Genomic DNA, 10733 nt, shown 5'->3' with positions numbered 1-10733 from the left:
AACTGTCACACCATGGTGACTGTGGATTGTGATCCCAAAATATCTGAGTCAGGTCTCAGTCAAGTAGAAAGCTTATTTCACCAAGGTTAAGGACACGCCCATGATACAGCCTCAGGAGGTCCTGACAACATGGGCCCAAGGTGGTCAGGGTAGAGCTTGCTCTTATACATTTTAGAGAGACATGAGACACCAATCAATATGCATAAGATGTACAGTCATTTGGTTCAGTGAGGAGGAACAACTGGAAGTAGGAAGTGGGGGTGCTTCTAGGTCAGAAGTAGATAAAACGAAAGGTTGCATTCTTTTGAATCCTTGATCAGCCTTCCAGTGAATACAATTTAGTCTGGTTCAGTGAATCTGCATTTTTACATATACAGTAGGGCAGAGGAATGGTGTGATCTTGGCCCACCACAACCTCCACCTCCCAGGTTCAAGCGATTGTCTTGCCTCAGCCTCCCGAGCAGCTAGGATTACAGGCATGCACCACCATGCCTGGGTAATTTTTGTATTTTTAGTAGAGATGGGCATCCACCATGCCCAGCCTACTATCGATATATTTGCTGTGGTTGAGTATCTGTTCAGATATTTAACCAGTTTTAAAATCACCTATGTATTGTGTAAATATCTTCTCACATCTGTCTTGTCTTTTTATTCTCTGAATACAATTTTCCACAGTAGAATATTTAGCTTTATAAAGTCTGTTATCAATATTTTCATGAATTGGCATTTGATGTTGTGTGTTAAAACTCAACATCAAACCCAATGTCATCTAGATTTTCTTGTAGATTTTTTATAGTTTTGCATTTCATATTACTGCCTCTGGACTATTTTGAGTAGGTTTTTGGGTTTTTTTTTGTGTGTGTGTGTATATATTCATTTCATTCTACGTGGCTTCCAAAGTCTTCCATCACTATTTTTGGGAAGGATATGGCTACAGTGGGCTTCATTTTGGCTTGAGTTTCCAAAATTATTACATTGAATAAACCGAATATTGAATTTTATAGGTATTTCAGGACAGCCAGGCGGGGGTGAACATCTGCTGAGAAACTGAGTAAGAGTGTCTGTGCTGAGCTCTGGCGCCACCAGAGGATGCGTGAACCCACCCCTGACCAACTTCCCTCTGAGGTGCCAGGGCAGCACGAGGGTTGTGTCAACTTAGTCTTGTTCATTGGTGAGTAAAAAGCTTCCTTTCCATGGCCCTGAGTGCAGAGAAGAGAGTCTTTAGAGTACTCAGCAAAGGAAGAAATTCATCTAGAAAAATGAAATCCCCAAATCTCATCATTATGACTACACCCTGATATCATTGTCGATATCCAGACGCAGTGGCTGCTAAGATATGTTCTCACAGTGACCTCTAATATAATGATCACACCGTGCCCTAACATTACTATGATATCCATACCGTGCCCTAACACCAGTAAATTCACACCATATTCTAATGCTAATCTGATATCCACACCATTGCTTCTAATACTAATGTAATACTATCCACGTGGTTCCCTGATGTTAATGTAATATCTGCACTGTTCTCCAACACTGATATAATATGTACACCATGTCCTAACACTAATATCCACACTGTGCCGTAACACTAATGTATCCACAAAGTAGCCTCTAATACTAATAATTATAATAATATCTACTAAGTGGAGTCTGTTGACATTGAGGCTTTTATAAGGGTTCACAGCTTTGGATGAAGCGTAGCCTCTATAGTGGATTTTGGTGATGTCTCTGCTTTTCTGACATAGTATTGATATGGTTGTTTTAAAAAGTAATTTACTTTTTTTTTTTTTTTTTTTTGAGATGGAGTTTCGCTCTTGTTACCCAGGCTGGAGTGCAATGGCGCGATCTCGGCTCACCACAACCTCCGCCTCCTGGGTTCAGGCAATTCTCCTGCCTCAACCTCCTGAGTAGCTGGGATTACAGGCACACGCCACCATGGCCAGCTAATTTTTTGTATTTTTAATAGAGATGGGGTTTCACCATGTTGACCAGGATGGTCTCGATCTCTTGACCTCATGATCCACCTGCCTCAGCCTCCCAATGTGCTGGGATTACAGGCTTGAGCCACCACGCCCGGCAGTAATTTACTTTTTAATAATGTCATACTTCTAGGAAACTTCCAGGAGCAGTGCAAAATATAACCTGTTTCTTTTCTTAGAGTCCCCAGCAGTTATTGCTGTACCATATATGCAGCGTCCCACAAAATACTCCGGTATACTTTATCTAAAGCATGGAAACTCTCCTAGGTTACCACCACATAACCCCTAGATCAGGAAATCAGCATGGTTCCTACGTGATAATTCAGTTCACAAACTCATTTCACTTTTACCTCCTGCCCCGCTTGGGAGTATAATGTGTTTTTTCATTTTGATCCAGTTTTCCTGTCAGTGTTCCCAAGACTTTCCTGCATATTTATGATCTTGACACATTTAAAGAGCATACGAGTTTTTGTTTGAACACCTGTTTTCAGGTCTTTGGGGTATATAGCTAGGAATGGAATCACTGAGTCGTATGGTAAATCTACTTGCAACTGTTTGAAGAAACTCCAAATTATTTGACACATATGCTGCACCATTTCATATTGTCACAAGCAGTGTTAAATAGTTCACGTTTTCGCACATCTTTGTCAACACTTGGTTTTTTTTGTATGATTATTTTAGTGTGAGTTAAGGGGTATCTCTATCTGGTTTGAATTAGGACTAATGATGTTAAGCATCTCTCAAGTGCTTGCTGGTGAAGTGTGTATTAAAGCGCTTCATTAGTTTTTAGATTGGATTGTCTTTGTTGTTGAATTGTAAAAGTTATTTATGCATTCTGGATAACAGACGCTTATGAAGAATCTACTGTGCAGATTTTTTCTTCCATTCTGTGGGTTACTGGAACATAATAAGAGTTTGTGTGTGGTCTCTGCCCCAGTGTCCTGAGTGTAATGTATGAAATGATGTGTCTTTTGTATGCTAATGAGATGACTGATGGCTTGGGGCACCTGGACAGCCTCAGTGGGGCTGGTTGCCAAAGAAACCAACCTTGCCATTAGAAGATTTGAAATTTCAGCCTCCCTCCCATCTCTGTGAAAGTTAGAGGTGCTGATGGTTGAGTAGAATACATAAGGCACTGTTGGGAACATGCTAACACAGTGGTCTGCAAGCTTTTTGGCACCAGGGACTGGTTTTCTGGAAGACAGATTTTCTATGGCCCAGGGTGGGGTGCATGGATTTGGGATGGTTCAAACACATTACGTTTATTGTACATTTATTACACTGTAACATGTAATGAAATAATGATTTCAGATTGTCTTCTTGCAACTGGATGGTCCCATCTGGGGGTGATGGAAGACAGTGACAGATCATCAGACATGAGATTCTCATAAGGAGCATGCAGCCCAGATATCCCACATGTGCAGTTCACAATAGGGTTCATGCTTCTATGAGAATCTAATGCCACTGCTGATCTGTCAGGAGGCGGAGATCAAGTGGGAATGCATGTGATGTGGAATGGATATGAACACAGGTGACACAATGCTCGCCTTTTCTCCTCTCACCTCCTGCTGTATGGTCCAGTTCCTGAGGCTGCAGACTGGTACCAGTCTGTGAGCTGGGGGTTGGGGGGACTCCTCCTCGAACAGACCAGGTCTTGTCCTCATGCAGAAAGTCCAACATGATAAGCATGGCAATATTTTGGTCAAGCTAGAAAAAAGTATCACTGCAAGTTCAGCATGGTGACTCATGCTTGTTATCCCAGCACTTTGGGAGGCCGAGGTGGGTGGATCATGAGGTCAGGAGTTTGAGACCAGCCTGGCCAAACTAAAATACAAGCATTAGCCAGGTGTGATAGTGTGCACTATAATCCCAGCTACTCAGGAGGCTGAGACAGAATAATCACTTGAAGCTGGGAGGCGCAGGTTGCAGTAATCCAAGACCATGCCACTGCACTCCAGCCTGTGCTACAGAGTGAGATTCCATCTCAGAAAAAAAAAAAGAAAGAAAGAAAGGAGAAAAGAAAATAGCATCATTGCAAGCATTATTGCATGATGAGACTCTCCAAACTCAAGGTACTTGGGCTTGCCCCTCCAGCCCATCCTTTTGTCACCCCACAGACCAAGCCACCCTCCCCCTTGTTGTACTGAAGAACCTGGGCAAACTGTGTACCTGAAAAACACTCACCTAGTGGTAAAAACCTAGCCGATGGCATTGGACTGCCCAGGTCCAAATCCCAGCCCCAGCACTGACTAGCTGGTTGATCCTGACAAGTAGATCATCTCTCTCAGCCTCTGTGTTTCCATCTGCAAAATGGGCATATTGATCATCACAGCAGCTGGTTGTGAGAATGGATTTAATGGATCTGGGCTGAGCCATGAGAGCTTTGATTTTTAGAAAATCTTTCAGGAGATTCTATTTGTTAAGGATCAAGAACCACTAATCTAATTACACTTGTCACAGTGAAATATTTATTACCGATTATAATGGTTATGATAATTATTGTAGTTATGTAATTAAAAATAAATATATAATATATATTCTAATAAGTATTTGCTATTATTTGAGATGGAGTCTCGCTCTGTCTTCCAGGCTGGGGTGCGGTGAATGGTGCAATCTTGGCTCACTGCAACCTCCCGGGTTCAAGCAATTCTCCTGCCTTAGCTTCTTGAGTAGCTGTAATTACAGGCACCCACCACCACACCTGGCTACTTTTCATACTTTTTGGTAGAGATGGGGTTTTGCCAAGTTGGCCAGGCTGGTCTGAAACTCCTGGCCTCAAGTGATCCACCCACCTCAGCTTCCCAAAGTGCTGAGATTACAGGCGTGAGACACGCGCCCTACCCCTGCAGGGTCACACAGGAGCCAGTGAGCAGCAGGACGGTTTGTTCAGTAGGAGAGATTTCCTGTTGCTGCTTCTGCCTCTGGCCTCCCCGATGCAGAGGGTGGCCAGGTCAGGGGGCTCCTGTAACTGGCCTCTTGTGCCCCGCAGCTGCCAGGAAGGATTGCATCATGATACACGGTGCCACCTCTGCCTGGTTCCAGGAAAGCCCTCCCTGCCTCCACAGGTACAGAATGACACCCATGGAAACCAGCCTCATGTTTTTAGGGAGAAGCTGTGTAGGGCTCCAGCTGACTTCCACCTGAGGGGTGGTGCAGGTTTCCAGCCTGGGATGGGAGGGTAGGTTAGGTTGGGCTGGGCCTCTGCCAGGAAGGTTCCCAGGATGCTCCTGTTCCTCCTGCAGGTGGGAACCTGGAGAGCATAAACCTGCACTTCCTGCAGATGGGGACAATGGCATTTGCTTAATCAGCTTTGCTCAATTCTGTGCCACATATATCAGTCCCAGATCATTATCATCTACAGCCCCCAATTCCATGGCTTGGTCTTTGTGGCCAAAAATTCTCAGCCAGGCCTGAAACTCCATAAGAAGGGAGAGAATATGTCCTGGGCAGTGTTTGCATTGGCTGTCACTCACTCACTTCATTGATGGAGCACTAGCTCTGGGCCATGCTCTCTTCTAGGTACTGGGGATTGGGTGAAAGAAACAGACAAGGGCCCTGCTCTCTTGGGGTGATGTGCTGGTAGAGGTGAGGCCCAAACAGGAACCCAGGGCAAGGGGACAGAGCACGATGGCATGCCTAGTGAGGGAAGGCTTGGCATTCGAGCTGAGATCATAAGGAAAGACAGTGAGCCGTGCAGGTGTCTGGGAGAACAGTTTTGGTTTTTTTTTGGAAACAGTCTTGCTCTGTCACCCAGGCTGGGGTGCAATGGCATGATCTTGGCTCACTGCAACTTCCACCTTTGGAGTTTAAGCAATTCTCTTGCTTCAGCCTCCCGAGTAGCTGGGATTACAGGTGTGCCCCACCACACCCAGCTCATTTTTGTATTTTTAGTAGAGATGGGGTTTCACTATGTTGGCTGTGCTGGTCTCCAACTCCCAACTTCAAGTGATCCACCTGCCTCATCTCCCATAGTGCTGGGATTACAGGCATAAGCCGCCATGGCTGGCACGGGAGAAGAGCCTTCTAGGCAGTGGGAATGGCATATGCAAAGGCCCTGGGTCAGGACTATGCCTGGACTTGGGTTTTCCAACCTCAGCATGGTTGATATTTTGGGCTGAAACTTCATTGTTTGGTTCTGTCCTGTGCATTATGGGATGTTTAGCAGACTCCCAGTCTCTACCCACTAGATGCCAGCAGCACCCCCTACCAGTTGTGACATCCAAAAATATCTAGATCTTGCCAAATGACTCTTGGGGGATGCAGTCATCCGCAGTTGAGAACCACTGACCTATTGTGTTCAAGAAACAGCAAGGAGGTCAGCATGGCCAAGAAAGAGCAGCTGAGGCACAGAGTGGACGGAGACAGGATGTCGTTCATGATCATCAGGACTTTAGCTTTGATCCTGAGTGAAATGGGAGTGCTGACGGGTTTAGCTGGGAAGTGTTAAGAGCTGACTTGGGTTTTTTGTTTGTTTGTTTGTTTTTTTGAGATGGAGTCTCTGTTGCCAGGCTGGAGTGAAGTGGTGTGATCTCAGCTCACTGCAACCTCCACCTCCCGGTTCAAGCAATTCTCCTGCCTCAGCCTCCCAAGTAGCTGGGACTACAGGCATCCACCACCACACCCAGCTAATTTTTGTATTTTTAGTAGAGATGAAATTCCTCCATATTGGTCAGGTTGATCTCAGACTCCCAACCTCAGGTGATCCACTCACCACAGCCTCCCAAAATGCTGGGATTACAGGCATGAGCCACTGCCAACTTGGGTTTTAACAGTTCCCTCTGGTCACGGGGTGGAGGATGGGCTGTGGGACATGGACAGGAGTGGGGCGGGACCAAGAGCAGGGGCAGGGAGGGGAGGAAAGAGCCTATTTATTGCAGGAGCCAAGGCAGGAGGCCAGGCTGGTGAAACCCTCAGGCTATTGCCAACTCTGTGCACGTGGGTGGACATGCATGCATGTGTGTGCATGGTGTGAGTGCACACATGTATGTGTGTAAGCATGGATTGCTTGGGTATGCGCATGTGCTTGTGTGCGTAGATGTGTGCCTACATTGTGTGTGTTGCTGTGCATGCTAACATGCTTGTATGAGTGTGCAAATGAGTGTACATGCATGTGTACACACTTTGTATGTGTGTATGCGTGTGCACATGCACAGATGTGCACAGGATGGTTGCTCAAATAGCCAGACAAGGACTGGGAAAGGAACAGCCCCACAGGTGCTCTTAGAGTCCTGGAGCAGGAAAGCTCGTCTCCATCTGAGGCTCACCCTTCCTCAAAGATGAGGGCTGGGCCCTAACCAATGTCATGTCTCCTTTCGTGCACTCAAAGAATAAACCTCACCATGCCCCAGGGCTGTTTCCTGGCTTTAGTCAGTCCAGTGGGGACAGGGAATTCCTCCCTGCCATCTATTCTCTTTGGGGCACTGTCAAAGGTGGAAGGGTTTGTGAGCATCAAAGTAAGGCCACCCCCTTCCTGTGTGCTAGGATGTCCCCATCATCCTGAAAGTCCCCCTTCCTCACTGCCTTTCCACCCCTCCCCATCTCAGCCAAGCTCACTTTCATTCTCTCAACCACCCACCCACCGAGAGCCCAGCTCCCACTGCTCCTCAAAACCTGTCATATGTCTTTCACCATCATCCTTCTGTGACCAAAGTAAGTTGTGTTTTAGTGTTCAGTGGCCTACATGCTGCAGGAGGCCTGGGTGCAGAACACCTCTGTGGTGGAGAAAGTGTGCCTCAGGCAGTAGCTGGACCCAGCCTGGCTGGGGAGAGTCCTAGAGGCCTGTGCCCTGTGGGCCAGATGTGGGTAGCTTTCCTGGGGGAGTCCACACTTCAATTAGGGAGAAGGTGAGAGTCTCAGGGTCTTTTGGGTCAGGGAGGCATTGCAGTTGGGGGTCATTTGGGTCTCTGACTCATCATGGGCACTATGATGGAGAAATGCAGGGAGTTGTCAGGGAAGTGGGGAAGAAGAAGGGCTGAGCTCATGGTCAAGCACATACTAGGTGCTCAATGAATAATCACTAATCAATAAATAGAAATGGACACAAAGAGAGACTCAAGGAGTCATGGTAGGGATTGGCTGTGAGGGTCTGTTCGACAACTGAGAGTGAGATGACTAGAGTCCTGTCTTACTCTGCCCTGCCTTGCTGGATGATGTTGATCTAATTGCTTCCCCTCTCTGGGCCTTACCAAAGGGTCTGGACAGAGATGTCCAAGACACAGAATATATGCATCTGGAGCTATGGCTTGGGCAGGAGCTGGCAAACTGTGACCCCCCAGGCCAAATCCAGTCCTCCACTTTTGTGTGTGTGCGTGTGTGTGTGTGTGTGTGTGTGTGTGTGTGTGTGTGTGTGTTGAGATGGAGTCTCACTCTGTTGCACAGGCTGGGGTGGTGCAATCTTGGCTCACTGCAACCTCCCCCTCCCACATTCAAGAAATTCTCCTGCCTCAGCTTCCTGAGTAGCTGGGATTATAGGCGCATGCCACCACACTTGGCTAACTTTTACATTTTTAGTAGAGACAGTGTTTCACCATGTTGGCCAGGCTCATGTCGAACTCCTGACCTCAGGTCATCTTCCCATTTTCCTCAGAGTCAAAGCCCAAGTCGTGATGATCCCTGGCAAGGTCACTGTCACCTTGCTCTGGTATCTGTCATCCCCATCTTCCTTCATCATCTCCTGGCTTCACTCCAGCCTCCAGAGTCTGTGCTGTTCCCTGATCCCCTGCAGCACACTCTGTCCCCAGGGCCTTTACAACTGCTGTTCCCACTGTGGGAAATCTCTCCCCAGGAGTCCCCAGGACTCATCCCTCACTTCTGTCACATTCGCAGAGAAGGCTTCCCAGATTACCTTATCCACCACCCACCACTGCAACCCTGCTCATGCTAGTGCGCCTTACACCCACACCTGCTTTGCCTTTCCTTTCCTTTCCTCTTTCTTTTCCTTTCCTTTCCTTTCCTTTTTCCTTTCCTTCCTTTCCTCTCCTTTCTTCTTGAGACAGTCTTGCTGTGTTCCCCAGGCTGGAGTGCAGTTGTGCAATCTCGGCTCACTGCAACCTCCGCCTCTCAAGTTCAAGCAATACTCCCGCCTGAGTAGCTAGGATTAAAGGCAGGTGCCACCAGTTTTGTACTTTTAGTAAAAATGGGGTTTCACCATGTTGGTCAGGCTGATCTCGAACTCCTAATCTCAAGCAATCCACTCACCTTGGCCTCCCAAGGTGCTGAGATTACAGGCGTGAGCCACCGCACCTGGCTGCACCTACTTTAGTATTTATTCTTCATAGAGCTTTCCACTTAATGTGCTGTCTGTGTTACTGGTTTGTTTGTGGGTTGCCTGTCTTTCTCCCTCTCATTAGAGTGATGGATCCATTCAGATAGCAGAAACTTTGCTTCGTTCACTGCTGTTTCCCCAAAGACTAGAACCCTGACAGGGATATGATAACCAGGCAGTAGTTCTTAATGGAATAAATTAATGTAAGAATGAATGAATGTGTCATCTGAGTCTAGATTACAGACAGAAAAAAAAGAAAGAATGAATTGCCGGTTGCAGTGGCTCATGCCTGTAGTCCCAGCACTTGGGGAGGCTGAGGCGGGCAGATTGCTTGAAGTCAGGAGTTCAAGACCAGCCTGACCATCTCTACTAAAAATACAAAAATTGGCCAGGCATGGTGGCACACCTGTAATCCCAGCTACACAGGAGGCTGAGGCAGGAGAATTGATTGAACCCAGGAGGTGGAGGTTGGAGTGAGTTGAGATCATGCCACTGCACTCCAGCATGGATGGAAGAGCAAGACTGTCTCAAAAATAAATAAAAATAATTTTAAAAAGGAATGCATGAAAGACAAGAAGTCCTAGATAGAAGGAATAGGTGATAGTAATCAATACTACACAAGGGAAATCATAGTGAATGAGAATTTATTTGTAAATTTCAAGATAGCTAGAAGGCAAGGATTGTGGTGTACTCAATTCAGAAGATAAATATTTGAGGTGATGACTATCTCAGTTACCCTGATGTGATCATTACATACTCTCTACATCAGGGGTCCCCACACCCTCTGGCCACGAATCAGTACCAGTCTGAGGCCGGTTAGGAACTGGTCAGGCAGCACAGCAGTTGAGTAGGGGGCAGGTGTGTGAGGCTTCATCTGTGTTTACAGCCACTCCTTATTGTTTGCATCACCACTTAAGCTCCACCTCTAGATCAGTGGCAGTGTTAGATTCTCATAAGAGCACAAACCCTACTGTAAAGAGCACATGTGAGGAATCTCGGCTGCGTGCTTCTTCTTCTTCTTTTTTTTTTTTTTGAGATGCAGTCTCACTCTTTGCCAGGCTAGAGTACAGTGGCACATGCTTGGCTCACTGCAACCTCTGCTTTTTGGGTTCAAGCCATTCTCCTGCATCAGTCTCCTGAGTAGCTGGGATTACAGATACATACCACCACGCATGGCTAATTTTTGTATTTTTTTAGTAGAGACAGGGTTTCACCATGTTGGCCAGGCTGGTATCAAACTACTGACCTTGTGATCCACCCACTTTGGCCTCCCAAAGTGCTGGGATTACAGGCATGAGCCACCATGCCCTGCAGCTGCATGCTTCTTATAAAAATCTAATGCCCGATAATCTATCACAGTCTCCCAGTCTCCCATTGCCCCCAGAGGGATCATCTAGTTTCAGCAAAACTAGCTGAGGCTCTCAATGATTTTACATTATGGTGAGCTGTGTAAGTATTTTGTCATATTTTACAATGTAATAATAATA

The sequence above is a fragment of the Saimiri boliviensis genome, chromosome 10, assembly GCF_048565385.1.
Source record: "Saimiri boliviensis isolate mSaiBol1 chromosome 10, mSaiBol1.pri, whole genome shotgun sequence".
Classification (NCBI taxonomy): domain Eukaryota; kingdom Metazoa; phylum Chordata; class Mammalia; order Primates; family Cebidae; genus Saimiri; species Saimiri boliviensis.
Note: the sequence above shows the minus strand (reverse complement) of the source record.